Source organism: Stegostoma tigrinum, chromosome 24, assembly GCF_030684315.1.
Source record: "Stegostoma tigrinum isolate sSteTig4 chromosome 24, sSteTig4.hap1, whole genome shotgun sequence".
NCBI lineage: Eukaryota > Metazoa > Chordata > Chondrichthyes > Orectolobiformes > Stegostomatidae > Stegostoma > Stegostoma tigrinum.
In genome coordinates, this window is record NC_081377.1 from 4,340,016 (window position 1) to 4,357,063 (window position 17,048).

Consider the following 17,048-nt stretch of genomic DNA (forward strand, 5'->3'; position numbering starts at 1 on the left):
GGTGATTTATTTAAAATTCATTCACAGAATGTGGGCATTGATGGCTGGGCCAGCAATTACTAGCCATTCCTTATTGCCCTTGAGAAGCTGACAGTGGGCTGCCTTCTTGAACCACGATGGTCCATGCTGTTAGGAAGGGATTTCCAGTATTTTGACCCGATGACAGTGCAGAGATAGTAACATATTTCCAAATCAGGTTGCTGCGTAACTTGGAGAAGAACTCACAGGGGATGGTGTTCCCATGTGCCTGTAGCTCTTGTCCTTTGAGACTATATTGGTTGTAGGTTGGAAGGTGCTGTTTGAGGAACCTTGGTGAATTTCTGCTCACTAATTTACATGGACAGTTTTAATCAAAAATGTGGCCATATAAGAATTTCAAATAAAGATGTAAATATTCATTTAGAGTAACTGTCATTACAATGGGGGCTGAACTATCAACATTCCATGAATCAACTACTGCCCGCCCTCTAATCCAATTTCACTCGAAATTGATTAAATAGTAACTGGGACCAGACCTACCTGGTGGGAAACTGACATGACCGGATTAGCTATGAGCTTTCAGACTTTTTGACTGAAATCAATAGGACTTAAAATTGTGTTGGGTGTAAAACAGGCAGCCAACCTGATTATGTCAGTTTCCTATTGGGTGAGTTAGTTTATTATGTACCTGACAGCTGTGGCTTTGCAGTAGCACTGTAACTCTGGAACAGAAGGCTCAAAATCCCAAGATTGTTACAATACAGTTAAACCATTTGAACCATTGTAACTCAGTTTTTTTTAAATTCAGTGCCAACATATGCCCTTTCCCCAGAGCTGTGTACATGGCTTCTTTTAAATAATTCTCCAATGCCTTCTTGAATACTATAGTTGAACCTGCCTCCATTACATTTCCAGACATTGCATTTGAGACTCTAGCATTTGTGTGAAAGTTATTTCAGACCTTGTGTTTTCTTCTTCCACAAAGTGCTTTAAAATTGTGCTTTCTGTTTCTTGATCCACCTACAAGTTGGAACAGTTTCTCTCTATGTGCTCTGCCCTGATCCTCCATGATTTTGGAAACTTTACTCAAATCTCCTTTCCAAGGAAATGAGTCTCAAATTAGTCTCTGAAGGAGTGATTTAAAACTCACTTGGAAAGGTGTGGCTTCATTAGGGAGAGTCAGTATGGCTTTGTCAGAGGGATGTCATATTTAACAAATTTGTTGTAACTTTTTGAAAATGTGACCCAAGTGTGTGGATGAGGGAAGTTCAGTTGATGTAGTTTATATGGATTTTAGCAAAGCTTTTGACAAAGCCCCACATGGGAGACTGATTGGCAAGGTTAAAACATGTGGAACTGAGAGAAACTTGGTGAGATAGATCAGAAACTGGCTTAGTAATAAGACACAAAGGGTAGTGGTAGAAGGCTGTTTGAGTGATTGAAGGCCAGTGTCCAAGAGTGTACCATAGGACCAGTACTGGGACTGTTACTGTTGTTATAAGCATGAATGGCATAGATGAAAATATAGGGGGAATGTTTGGCAAATTTGCAATGATACCAAGGTTGCTGGGTAGTTGATAGTGAAGAAGATGGTTGTAATTACAGGAAGATATAGATGGGTTAGTCAGATGGGTAAACCAGTGACAGATGATATGTAATCCTGATGAATGTCAGGTGATGCACTTTGGAAGAAGAAACAAGATGAGGGAGTATTTAATGAATGGCAGCACACTGGATAGCTTAGAGGAATGGAGGAATCTTGGATCAATAATTCATAGGTACCCAAAGTCAGCAGAACAAGTGAATAGGAATAATTAAGAAGGCATATGGGACACTTGCTTTCATCAGTTGTGGCATCGTTTATGAGAGCACGGCGGCTCAGTGGATAGCACTGCTGCCTCACAGCATCAGGGACCCGGGTTCAATTCCACCCACGGGCAACTGTCTATGAATAGATTCCCTACAGTGTGGAAACGGGCCCTTCGGCCCAACAAGTCCAAACCGTCCCTTGCAGCATCCCACTCAGACCCATCCCTCTATAACCCACACACACCACTGAACACCATGGGCAATTTAGCATGGCTAATCCACCTAGTCAGCACATCTTTGGACTGTGGGAGTAAACCGGAGCACCCAGGGGAAACCCACGCAGACATGGGGAGAATGTGCAAACTCCACACAGACAGTTACCTGAGGCTGGAATCGAACCCGGGTACCTGGCGCTGTGAGGCTGCAGTGCTAACCACTGAGCCACTGTGCAGCCCCAAATAGTTTGCACATTCTCCCTGCTTCTGCATGGGTTTCCTCCAGGTGCTCTGGCTTCCTCCCACAGTCCAAAGATGTGCAGGTTAGGTGGACTGGCCATAATAAATTGCCCATAGCACCCAAAGATGTTTAGGTTAGGTGGGTTAGACTTGGGAAATGCAGAGGTAGGAGAAATGGGTCTGGGTCGGATGCTCTTCAGAGGGGAGGTGTGGACTTGATGGGCCGAATGGCCTTTTCCAAACTGTGGGGAGTCTATGAATGAAGTAATGTTGGAGTTAGACAGAATGTTGGTCAGCCATAACTAGCAGTCAGCAGTTCCGGCCTCCTCATGGCAGGAAGGATGTAATTGTACTATCTAGGTACAGAGGAGGTTCACAAGGATGTTGCCTTGGATGGAGAAATTGATCTATAAGGAGAGACTTGATAGGCTCAGGTCCTTTTGTTTATAGCAGAGAAGACTGAGCCGCGTAAGATTATGAGAGTGTAGGCAGGGTGAATAGAGAGCAACTGCTCCCCTTGGACAAGGGGTCAATCCCGAGGAGGTGTCATTATAGGGTAAGGGGCAGGAAATTCAGAGGGGATTTGGAAAAAAACAGTGTTTTCAGTCAGCAGGTGATGGGAATCTTGAATGCACTGCCTGAGAAGGTAGTGGAGGCCGGCAAACCTTACAACCTTTAAAAAATATTTGGATGAGCACCTGAAATATCATAACATATGGATATGAGGATATGAGATAAGTGCGGCAAATTAGAATTAGAGCAATTTTAGTGGTAGTTAATAGTGGTGCAGGTTTAATAGGCCAAAGGGCCTTTTCTGCGCTGTATGACTTCATGAATCTATAAACCTCTCTAATCTTTCGTTATGACTGAACAGACTCAGTCCTGAAACCATTCACGTCCCATTTTGGAGACTGAACCACATAACCTAGGTGCTGCTGTGCCATCGGAGATACTGCTTTTGAATATAACTTTAAACACAGTTCCCCCTTTACCATCTTGGTGGATGTGGAAGATCACAAGGTACTTTAGGACGAAGAGCAGGATCCTTTGCCAATCTTCAGCCAGCACCTAGCGTAAATAATCTGGCTTTTTATTTCTTTGCTGTTTTTGGGAGTTTGCTGGAAACATATTAACTGCTGTAGAATGATAATTACACTTCACTCATTTATCAACCTTTACAATAACCTGAGGTTATGATGGATGCTATATGAATGTATGTGTATAACACTCAAGATGTACTCCATTATGTGCAATGCCCTACCAGACAGAAAGTTAAATCCTGCAGAAAGAAACATATGCGCCAGCAAACAGCAAACAATCTTGTAAGTGACTAAAACAAGGTGCAAGAGCCGCCCTTTCTTCTTGATACTTCATTAGATCTACATCACCACTCCATGGTCTGATTTTCCAACCTGGATTCCTTGGCACTTAATATGTTGTCTGTGCGTACTGTAGCTGGAACTGTTTCACACTCCCACGCTTAGGGTACCAGTGGGCCAACTGTGCTAACCTATGACTGTGCAAGTCTATTAATCTTTTTATTAGCATATAATGAGATTTCATGACACCAGCCTCTCTATAAAGCAGTTGATAAGAGACAGTTAAAAGCTTGCTTGCATAACTTGTCTTACAGTTTGTGTGTTTGCCCTTTTAAAACTCATTTATTTTATTACGTTTTCTACTTCTCTAACTTTCCACTTGCCATCGAGAAATAAAACAAATGATGGCTGAAAGTTTCAGCTGAGATAATAACTGGGAATTTGGTAATTCCCCCCATCGTCTCAGTGCTCAACGTAATCAAACAAAATTTCATCAATAGATATTATTGCTGCTGGACGAGTTGACTGTGCAATTTCCCCTTCTAGTCAATCAAAAGATTTACAAATTCTCCTTTCTGTTGTTTAATCCGGTGCTTAGAGTCATACAGTCATAGAGTTGTGCAGCACGGAAACAGGCCCTTTGGTCCAACTCATCCATCCCAACCAGATATCCTAACCTGACCCAGTCCCATTTGCCATCATTTGGCCCATATACTTCTCAGCACTTCCAATTCATATACACATCCAGATGTCTTTTAACCTCTCACAGTTCATTCCACACGTGTAATACTCTCTGCATGAAAAAATTTGTCCCGAACATTCTTTTAAAACTTAATCCTTTCACCTTAAATCTATACCCTCTAGTTTTGGGCTCCTGTACCCTGGGGAAAAGACCTTGTCTACTCACTATATCTATGCCCCTCCTGATTTTATAAACCTATACTAGGTCACCCCTTAGCCTTCAAAGCTCCGGAAAAAATAGCCCCAGCCTATTCAGCCTGTCACTATAGTTCAAAACCTCGAACCCTGGCAACATTCTTGTAAACCTTTTCTGAAACCTTTCAAGTTTCCTTTAGCAGGGAGACCAGAACTGCACACAATACTCCAAAAGTGGCCGAACAAATATCCAGCACATCCCTCACCTTCCTGGACCTCTCAGTCTCCATCTCAGGCAGCCAGCTTGTAACTGATGTCCATTCCAAGCCCACCGACTCCCACAGCTACCTAGAATACACCTCCTCCCACCCACCCTCCTGCAATAATTCCATCCCCTATTCCCAATTCCTCCGCCTCCGCCGCATCTGCTCCCACGACAAGACATTCCACTCCCGCACATCCCAGATGTCCAAGTTCTTCAAGGACCGCAACTTTCCCCCCACAGTGATCGAGAACGCCCTCGACCGCGTCTTCCGTATTTCCCGCAACACGTCCCTCACACCCCGCCCCCGCCACAACCGCCCAAAGAGGATCCCCCTCATTCTCACACACCACCCCACCAACCTCCGGATACAACGCATCATCCTCCGACACTTCCGCCATCTACAATCCGACCCGACCACCCAAGACATTTTTCCATCTCCACCCCTGTCGGCTTTCCGGAGAGACCACTCTCTCCATGACTCCTTTGTTTGCTCCACACTGCCCTCCAACCCCACCACACCCGGCACCTTCCCCTGCAACCGCAGGAAATGCTACACTTGCCCCCACACCTCCCCCCTCACCCCTATCCCAGGCCCCAAGATGACATTCCACATTAAGCAGAGGTTCACCTGCACATCTGCCAATGTGGTATACTGCATCCACTGTACCCGGTGTGGCTTCCTCTACATTGGGGAAACCAAGCAGAGGCTTGGAGACCGCTTTGCAGAACACCTCCGCTCAGTTCGCAACAAACTACTGCACCTCCCAGTCGCTAACCATTTCCACTCCCCCTCACATTCTTTAGATGACATGTCCATCATGGGCCTCCTGCAGTGCCACAATGATGCCACCCGAAGGTTGCAGGAACAGCAACTCATATTCCGCCTGGGAACCCTGCAGCCTAATGGTATCAATGTTGACTTCACCAGTTTCAAAATCTCCCCTTCCCCAACTGCATCCCTAAACCAGCCCAGTTCGTCCCCTCCCCACACTGCACCACACAACCAGCCCAGCTCTTCCCCTCCACCCACTGCATCCCAAAACCAGTCCAACCTGTCTCCGCCTCCCTAACCTGTTCTTCCTCTCACCCATCCCTTCCTCCCACCCCAAGCCGCACCCCCATCTACCTACTAACCTCATCCCACCTCCTTGACCTGTCCGTCTTCCTTGGACTGACCTATCCCCTCCCTACCTCCCCACCTATACTCTCTCCACCTATCTTCTTTTCTCTCCATCTTCGGTCCACCTCCCCCTCTCTCCCTATTTATTCCAGAACCCTCACCCCATCCCCCTCTCTGATGAAGGGTCTAGGCCCGAAACATCAGCTTTTGTGCTCCTGAGATGCTGCTTGGCCTGCTGTGTTCATCCAGCCTCACATTTTGTTGTCTTGGATTCTCCAGCATCTCCAGTTCCCATTATCTCTAACAAATATCGTGTTCAGCCACAACATGACCTCCCAACTCCTATACTCAATGCACTGACAAATAAAGGCAAGCATACCAAATGCCTTCTTCTCTGTCCAATCTGCCTGTGGCTCCACTTTCAATGAACTATGCACATGTACTCTAAGGTCTTGTTGTTCAGTAACATTCCCTAGGACCTTATCATTAAATGTATAAGTTCTGGCCTGAATTTCCTTTCCAAAATTCAATACCTCATATTTATCTAAACTAAACTTCATATGCCACTCCTGAGGCCATGGCCCTCTCTGATTAAGGTGCCATTGTACTCTGAGTTAACCTTCTTCACTGTCCCGTACGCGTTCAAGTTTGGTGTCATCTGCAAACTTATTAGTCTACGTTCACCTCCAAATCATTTATATAAATGACAAAAAGCAATAGACCAAGCACCGATCCTTGTGGCTCACCGCTGGTCACAGGCTGCCAGTCGAAAAAACAGCCCTCCACCACAATCCCCTGTCTTCTATCTTCAACCCAGTTTTGCTTCCAAAAAAACTAGCTCTCCCTGTGTTCCATGTGATCTAAGCTTATTAACCAGCCTACCATGAGGAACCCTGTGGAATGTCTTACTGAAGTCCGGATAGATCATTTCCGCTGCTCTGCCCTCATTAATCCTCCTTGTTACTTCTTCAAAACACTCAATCAAGTCAGTGAGACACAATTTCCTACACACAAAGCCATGTTGACTATTCCTATTCAGTCCCTGCCTTCCCAAATACATGTCCCTTAGGATTCCCTCCATTAACTTGCCCACCACCAATGTCAGGCTCACTGGTGTATAGTTCCCTGGTTTTTCCTTATCACTTTTCTTAAATAGTGGCACCACATTAACCAACCTCAAGTCTTCTGGCATCTCACCTGTGGCCTTTGATGATGCAAATATCTTGGCAAGGGTTCCAGCAATCTCTTTCCCAGCTTCTCACAGAGTTCTAGGGTACACCTGATCAGGTCTCAGGGATTTATTCAACTTCATGCACTTTAAGTCACCCAGCACCTCCTCCTCTGTAACATGGACACTTTTCAAGGTTTATTTGCCCATGTTCTCCATCTTGCATATCCTTCTCCACCGTAAACACTGATGTAAATATTGATTTAGTATTTCCCCCTTCTCCTGCAGTTCCACATACAGGTTGCCTTGCTGATCTTTAAGGGGGTCTATTGTCTCCCTAGTTACCATTTTGTCCTTAATGTATTTATGAAATCCCTTTGAATTCTCCTTAACCTATTTGCCAAAGCTACCCCATGTCCCCTTCTTGCCCTCCTAATTTCCCCTTTACGTATACCCCTACTGCCTTTATACTCATCTAAGGACTCCCTTGATTTATGCTGTCTATACCTGAAATATGCTTCCTTCATTTTCTTGAACAAAATCTCAATTTCTCTAGTCATCCAACATTCCCTACACCTACCAGCTTTGCCCTTCGCCCTAACAGGAACATATTGTCCCTAGACTCTCATTCTCTCATTTTTGAATGTTTCCCATTTTCCAGTTGTCCCTTTACTGGCAAACATCTGGCCCCAAACAACTTTTGAAAATTCTTGCCTAAAACTGTCAAAATTGGCTTTCTTCCAATTTAGAACTTTAACTTTTAGATCTGGTCTATCCTATTCCATCACTATTTTAAAGCTGATAGAATTATGGTCACTGGCCCCAAAATGCTCCCCCACTGATACCTCAGACACTGCCCTGCCTTATTTCCCAACAGTAGGTCAGGTTTTGCATCTTCTCTAACCACATACTGAATCAGAAATTTTTTTGTATAAATTTAACAAATTCCTCTCCATTCAAGCCCTCAACACAATGGCAGTCCAAGTCTGTGTTAAAATCCCCTACCATAACAACCCTATTATTCTTACAAATCACAGAAATCTCCTCAGAAACCTGTTTCTCAATTTCACACTGACTATTGGAGTGTTTATAGTACAACCCCAATAAGGTGATCATGCCTTTCTTATTTCTCAGTTCCATCTAAACAACTTCCCTGGACGTATTCCCAGGAATATCCTCCGTAAGTACAGCCATAATATTATCCTGATCAAAATCACAGCTTCCCAACCCCTCCTGCAGCCCTTGACATCCTTCATATAGCATCTATACCCTGGAACATTAAGCTGCCATTCCTGCACATCTCTGAGCCACGTCTCTGTAATTGTTATTATTTCCCAGTCCCATGTTCCCAACCATGCTCCGAGTTTATTTGCCTTACCTACCAGGCCTCTTGTATGAAACAAATGCAGTTTAAATTATCTGTCCAACATCATTCTCTGCTTTGTTCCTGCCTGCCCTGACTGTTTGACTTGCTTCCTTTTCCAACTGTATCAGTCTCAGACTGCTTTCTTTCCTCACTATCTCCCTAGTTCTGGCACCCCTCCCCCCACCCCCAACCCACTAGTTTAAATCCCCTCAAGCAGCTCTGGCAAGTCTCCCTGCCACTATATTAGTCCCCTTCCAATTTAACTGCAATCCGTCCTTCTTAGACAGGTCACTTATACCTTTGAGGAGATTCCAATGATCCAAAAATGTGAATCCTTCTCCCCTGCACCAGCTCCTCAGTCATACATTCATCTGCTCTATCCTCCCATTCTTACCCTCACTAGCTTGTAATACTGGGAGTAATCCAGTCGCCAAGAACCTCCTTTTTAAATTCCTGCCTAACTTCCTATATTCTCTCCTCAGCTTCTCATCCTTTTCTCTTCTTATGGCTTTAATTCCAATGTGTACAATGACCTCCTGCTGGTCTCTCTTCCCTTTGAGAATATTCTGCACCATCTCTGAGATATCCTTGATCCTGGCACCAAGGAGGCAACGCGCCATCCTGATTTCTTGTTCTCAAATTTATTTAGTTGAAGAACTCTTTGAAAATCAATTAGTAATAATGATCAACTATCTAAATTATAATATGATGTAACAGTGATAATGTGAAACTGTTGCATGCAAAGGCTGATTTAATAAAGCTTTTACTAAGCAGACATTTACTTACAGATCACCTGGAGATACAGTAATCTTCAGGCAGCTCTCAATGCTCCTCCATGCGTGTGCCCCTCAAAGATAAAGCATTTTATTAGCACATAAAGAGGTTTAGTGACTCTAACCTCTCCATAAAGCAGTCTGCACTGCACATATGGCAAACATACTCCTTTGCAGGTCATTCAGCTCCCTCTCCATCCATTCAAGGTGCCCCCCCCTTGCTAAATGCTATAATTTTATTTCACTTAGTGGACTATCAGGAGTCTGTGGCTCTCAGTTTGACAATGATTATTGTAATCACTTCTGATTTCATATTTCACTCTCTCTTTCATCTACAACGAAGAAGAGCCCATTCAACAGCACTGTGCCTGTACTGATCAACAGAGATCAGACTGTACTAAGTGATAATGGGAACTGCAGATGCTGGAGAATCCAAGGTAACAAAGTGTGAAGCTGGATGAACACAGCAGGCCGAGCAGCATCTCAGGAGCACAAAAGCTGATATTTCGGGCCTAGACCCTTCATCAGAGAGCTTGGCCTGCTGTGTTCATCCAGCTCCACGCTTTGTTATCTCTGACTATACGAATCCCATTTACCATGTTTTGGCACATAGCAGTCTGTAGCAACAGAAATGAATGGAAATCATAGATATGATAGAATCCCTACACTGTGGAAGGAGGCTACTTGGCCTATCGAGTCTGCATGACCCTCTGAAGAACATCCCACCCAGGCCCGCCCCCTTATCCTATCCCTGCAACCCTGCTTAGTCCGTGGCTAATCCACTTAACCTGTACATCCCCAGACACTATGAGGCAAATTAAATTGGCCAATTCACTTAACCTGCGCATCCTTGGACTGAAATGTCTAACATGTTTTAAGATTTTCACTTTTTCAGGCAGTGAGTTGCAGACTCTCACCATCCCCAGTGAAAGAAATTTTCCTCAACTCGCTTCTTTGTCTCAATCTCTTGCTTTAAAAATATGTTCTCTGGTTATGGACCTCTCAACTAATAGAAACCGTGCCTTCCTATCCAACTAATCAATGCTCCACAGACACACTTCTGTCAGGTCAACAATCCTAGTCTATCTAAACTTTCCCCAAAACCCAGACACTGCAGCCCAAGCAGCAACCTGGTGAATCTCCTTCAGGCCACCTCTAGTGCAATCACATCCTTCCTATAATGCCCTGGCCAGAACTGCGTATTATGCTTCAAATGTGCCTGAACCTACTTTTTATGTAATTCCAACTTAAACTCCTTGCTCTTGCCTCAGCTAATAAAGGCAAGTAATCCATCTGAATTCTTACCATCTTATCTACCTGCTCTATTGCCTTTAGAAAACTGTGAAGATACAGATCAAGATCCATCTGATCACCAGTACTTCTTTCCATGGTCCCTTGTTTTGTTAGCTTTCTCTAAGTGCATTACCCCATACTTTTCAAGGTTGAATTCCATTTGTTACTGCTCGCCTGACCAATTGATATGATTTGATTTCATTTATTATTGTCACATTTAACAAAACACAGCGAAAAGTGTTGTTTTGCATGCTAACGAGGCAGATCATACCTTATATAAGTACATCATGGTAATAGAATGAATGTAGAATATAGTGTTGCAGCTACAGAGAAGATGCAGAGAAAGATCAACTCCTATATAAGAGAAGTCCATTCATAAATCTGCTAACAGAGGGGAAGAAGCTGTTCTTAAATCTGTTGGTATGCGTTTTCAAACATTTCTTTCTTCCGCCCAATGGAGGAGGGTGGAAGAGAGTATAACCAGGTAAGAGGGATTTTTGATCATGTTGGTTGCTTTCCTGAGGCAACTGGAAGTGTACGCAGAGTCAATAGAAGGAAGGCTGCATTCACCACTCTCTGAAATTTTGTGTGGTCTTGGGCAGAGCAGTTGTTATAACAAGCTGTATGTATTTGCATAGGATGCTTTCTATAAAAATTGGTAAGAGTCAGTTTGGACATGCTGAATTTCCTTAACCTTTTGAGCAAGTTGGTGTGCTTTCTTCACTGTAGTGTCAATGTGGATGGACCAGGGTAGATTGTTAGTAATACTTACTCTCACGGACCTGAAGCTCTCAACCACCTTCACCTCAGCACCATCGAAACAGACAAGGGCGTGTCCTCCACTCTGTTTCCTGAAGTCGATGACCACCTCCTTCATAATGCTGACATTAAGGAAAAGATTGTTGTCTCTATAGTAAGCTCTTTATCCCTTTCCTGTATTCTGTCTCATTGTAGCTTGAAATCTGACTCACTACGGTAGTGTCATCAGCAAATTTGCAAGGAGTTAGAGCTTAATTTTGCCACACAGTCATGAGTGTATAAAGAGTACAGTAAGGGGCTGAGTAACCGCTTTACAGGGCACTGGTGTTGTGGATTATTGTGGAGGAGGTGTTGTTGCCTATCCTTACTGATTGCAGTCTATGGTTCAGGATGGCAAGGATCCCGGTGCAGAGCAACGAGCAGACTCCCACCTTGATATCCATCTGCAGTTTACGGCTATCTCCTCACAGTTTACCACCTATAATGTTCATGTCATCAGTGATCTACTTGATTATATCCCCTATGTGTAAACCCATATCGTAATGGGCATCACATTGGCTCAGTGGTTAGCACTGCTGCCTCACAGTGCCAGGGACCCGGGTTCAATTCCACCCTTAAGTACCTGTGTGGAGTTTGCACATTCTCCCCATGTCTGTGTAGGTTTACTCCAGGTGCTCTGGTTTGCTCCCACAGTTCAAAGATATGCAGTTTAGTTGGATTGACCATGCTAAATTATCCATAGTGTTCAGGGTTGTGTAAATTAGGTGGGTTAAGAGGGATGGGTCTGGCTGGGATGCACTTAGGGGTGGTGTGAACTTGTTGGGCCGAAGGGCTTGTTTCCACGCCGTAGGAATTCTATGAACATATTACAAAAACAACAAGGGGCCCAACACTGCAAAACCCCAATGGTAGCAGACTTATAGTCGCAGAAACATCCTTTGACCATCAACATCTGCTTCCAGCCCCTCAGCCAAGGTTGGATCCAATGTCTTATATCCCATGGGATTTTGTTTTTGTGACCAGTCTGTTATGAGGCTGCTATGATACTGTACTATGTGTAGTGGTTCAGTGGTTAACTCTGCTGCCTCACAGTGAAAGGGGCCTTGGTTTGATTCCACCCTCGGGCATCTGTCTGTGTGGAGTTTGCACTTTCTCCCTGTGTGGGCTTCCTTTGTTTTGTCCAGTTTTTTTCCTGCAGTCAAAAGTTGTGCAGGCTAGGTGAATTGACTGTGAGAGTTAGGGTAGTCGGGTGGGCCTGGTTGAGATGCTCTTTGGAGGGTTGGTGTGGACTTGATAGGTTGAATGGCCTGCTTCCATACAATGAGAGATCTTATCAAAAACCTTGCTAGAGTCCACGCTGGCCACATTAAGTGCATTATTCTCATCAACATTTCTGACGACCACTTCAAAAAACTTGAACAAATTTGTTCAAGGTAACTATTCCTGAACAAATAAATCCTGAATTAATCTTTGTCTCTCCAACAGCATATATATTTTGTCCCTCAGAACTCTTTCTGATAATTTCCCCAAAGCCAATGTTAAAATGAATTCAATATAATTTCCTGGCCTATCTTACCTCCTTTTTAAATGATAGGACAACTGTAGCAGTTCTACAGTCCTCTGGCAACTTTGTAGTGGCCAGAGAGGATTTAAAAGTTACAGCCAGCCCTTCTGATACCTCCTAGCCATGTTTCCCTCAGCATTCTGGGATACATTTCAATCAGGCCTGTGGATTTATCCAGCTTTAAAACTGTTAGGCCTCGAGAGTCTTCTTTCTCTTAATGTTAATTTCTTCTAATATTTCACAGTCTCCCATTCTGATGTCTATACCTGTATTATCCATTTCCTATTGTGAAGACTGACACAAAGTGGTCATTAAGGACTATACTCATTTCTTCCAGCTCTACAAACAATTAACCACTATGGTCTTGAATGGATCCAATTCTTCCCCTATTTATTCTCTTGCTCTTTTTATACTTAAAAATCTCTTTGAGTATTCCTTTGTTTTACTTACCAATGTTTTTGTATACACAGTCTTAGCTTTCTCAATTTCTTTTCCAGGTTTCCCCTATCCTCCATCCCCTAGGAACTGTGCCATTTGGAAACCTGGTGTTTGCCATTAGCTTTGTGAATTCTAACCTTATTGCTACTTGACATCCAGTGTTCTCCTGTCTTGGTTTTGGTTTTGTCTTTATGGGAAAATATATGTCCTGTACTCTCACTATTTCCTCTCTGAATACCTCCCATGTCTCTGGCAGAATTTTGTCTGCAAGTAGGTGTCCCTAGTCGTCCTGGTCTAAATTATATCCACTAAGTTAAAACATTTGTTCCCAGCCTATCCTAATCCTTTTCAACATTGATCTTAAATCTAACTGAAGTTTGACCACTAGTTCCAAAATGCTTCCATATTGACAGGTTTGAGTTTGGATTTGATTTATAGTTGTCACATGTACTGAAGTACAGTGAAAAGTGTTGTTTTACATGGCAAATAGGCAGATTGTACCGTACAAAGTGCCTCAAGCAGCAGAATAGAGTGCAGAATATAGTGCTACAGCTGTAGAGAAGGTGTAGAGAGAGAGAGAGAGAGATCAGAATTAACATTTGAAAGGTCTGTTCAAAAGTCTCACTGCAGCAGGGAGAAGTTGTTTGTGAATCTGTTTGTACTTGGGGTTATACAAACTTTTATATCTTCTGCCCAACGGAAGAAGGCGGAGGAGAGGATGAAGAAGGTGGAAGGGGTCTTTGATTATGTAGGTTGTTTTCCCGAGGCAATGGGAAGAAGTATAGATGGAATCAATGGACAGAAGGCTGGTTTGTGTGATGGACTAGGCTGAGTTCATGACTCTCTGTAGTTTCTTGCAGTCTTGAGAAGAGCAGTTGTCATACGAAGCCATTCTGTGTTAGATTTATGAAAATTGGTCAATGTTATTGTGGACATTTCCTTAGCTTTCTGAGGAAGTAGAGGTGTTCCTGCGCTTTCTTGACCATTGCTTAGATGTGGGCGGATCCAGGCAGATTTTCAGTGATCATCACTCCCAGGAACTTGACAATCTTGACCATCTTCACCTTAGCGCCTCAGCAACATTGATGCAGACAGGGGTGTGACCTCCTCTCTGCTTCTCGAAATTAATGACTGACTCCTGTGATATTCCTTCCAAATATCTGGCCTCAATTCCAATTATTAGGTTCAAAACTCGTTGGGTTTTTGTGTACTGGCTGAAAAATGATCTCCTGGATGCAATTTAAAAATGTTGCTGCTTCCCTACTTTATACATTGAAACTATCCCAGTTAATATTTTAGTTGTTTAAATCTTTTAACATTACTGCCTAATTACTCAATGCCTCACTGGAAATTGATTGCATACTTAATCCTCTATTTCTCCCTGGCTGATTAATAGTTAATTGTACATAACCACTAGTGTGTTTGCCCCATTTTCTGTTTTTTATTTCGAGTCATCTAGCCATATATCATCCCTCCTCATTGCTACAGCTGATTCCTTGATCAATATTGAGTCTCATTGCTATGATATCATACTCTTGGCTACCTACCTGTGCTCTCAGATTCTCTGTCTTATTATTCATTCTGCTTTGATAAAAATAAATTTAATTTATCCTTGCTAAGTTTCCTACATTCTTATTTAGCCTATGTTCTCTCAGTTCACCAAACTTACCCGTGTTTTAATTTTTAATTCCATCTCAGCTTCTCTTCCTCTGAACTAATTGTCGGTTCCCATCCCCCTGCCAATCCAATTTAAATCCACTTCAACAGCATTATCAAACCTCCCTGCTGGTCCCCTTCCTGTTCAGTTGTAACCTGTCCAATCCATATAAGTCCTCCCTCCCCAGAAATAATCCCAACACCTCTGGAATATATAGCCCTCTCTCCTGCATCATCTCAACAGCCACTCATTCTTTGTTGTACCCCTCTATTTACATTCACTACTGTCTCCACACTTTGAGATTACTACTTTTGAATTCCTGCTTTTCAAATTCCTACCCAACTCCCTTAAGTCTACTTATCAGATCTCATTTCGCTTTCTCCCAAAATAGACCTTAATCTCTGGCTGTTCACCCTCCTCCTTCAGAATATGCTGTGGATATCCCATGGCACCCTTGATCCTGCCACCTTTGAGGCAACATGCCATCTAAGAGTCTCATGTATGGCCATAGCACTAGCCACACCTGGCATCTTGTGACATTATTGCTCTTCCACCTTTCTGCGTCTCCCCCCTCACACACTGCCCCCCACTCAGCAGGACAACATACACATCCATGGCCTTGCTTCTGACTGGCCGCCATAGATGACCTGTCACTATCATCATGTACCCAGGGGTTTCCTCACTAGCTGCCTGCACTTCCTTAAGCTGCAGGGTGACCACATCCTGAAATGTACGATCCATGACCATCTCAGCCTCCTGAATGCACTGTGGTGCCCCCAGCTGGCACCTTAGCTCCAAAACACCACTGCTCAAGTTGGTTTAGCTGGAGGCACCTCCTGCACATGACGTCATCCAGATCACCTGGTCCATCCAGGATTTCTTACTTAGGTCAGTTCATGCAAATCACAGAATGGCCAATTAACAACCATTTTCTACCTTAAACTGTGAGATCATTATGTAATCTGAGAAATTTACTCTCACATTACTGCCAAAGACTATCCTCAATCATAGAATAACATTGTTCCATTTCAGTAAGCGATCTAGAGGTATAATGGACTGATTGATCCCAATCCTGTTGAAAATACATTAGCTACTATGGTCCATAGATGGTATGCTTGAATTGCTGATGTTATCAGGAGTTGCTTGATTTTGTCAAAAGTTGCTTGACCTTTTTCTGGTTAAAATTCCATCACTATTGCTGACTTTAGTATAATGCTTATCCTAAAGGTTCTTCCACTCCTGCTAAGTTTTGGTAAAAGCTTTGCTATTCGATTCACTGAGGAAGCTCTGTAGTTTCTTCATGTTCAAAGTTCAATGATTGCTGTAGCTTGGATACAGAACTTTATTCTCAGTTGTACAAACTTGCAATTCTCCTTCGATACTTACTTTGCATTTTGAAGCACTTCCTTCACTGTTCTCGTGATTTGATCCTGTTTTTGTTTTACAGCCTCTCAAGTATTGGTATGTCGTCCATGTGCGGTATTACCCCTTCAATGTCTACTGCAGCATTTGACCTTACTTTTGAAAAAATTGGGGCAAATAAGATCACAAAAGTTAATTTGCTAAAGCAATAAAACCTAACAGATGCAATAAACAAAATTAGCTTTCTGAAATCGTTATCAAGAATTTGTTACCAAAATCCACTGTTACCAGTTAGTTTGATGAATAAAGTTCTCATATCTAGTTGTGTTAGAACTTTATCCACTAAAACCGTTGCATAAATCTGTCAGTGATTGACTTATTCAACTGAATTAGATGCATGCAAATTGTATCAAATAATTTGATTTTGGCTCTGTAACTATACCTGAACACCATCTTGTTGGCATAGTAACCAGGGAAGTGACTGTTTGTCTAAGCACAGAATCAATTTCTTCTCTAACTTTATCAAAGAATTGGTGTACATAAGTAGATTGGTTTTGTATTATCCCTTAGGGTAATGTGTCATCAATTTCCCCAAACCTCTGAACCAGTTTGGGAATTTTTTTCAAAATTCATTTCCAACTGCAATTTCGTATTGCTTTGTCAATTAGCTTCAATTTAAAGCAAACCTTTCTGTTTAATCAAGAGCATTTTTGATTTTGAATGACAGAAAGAGATTCCACAATTTCTCTTCCCCTGTATCTAAGCTATTATTTTCAAAGCTGTTCCACAAGGTTTTCATTGAGAATGGCAGCAATTAATCTTTTAAAACCATTGAAACTCTGGAT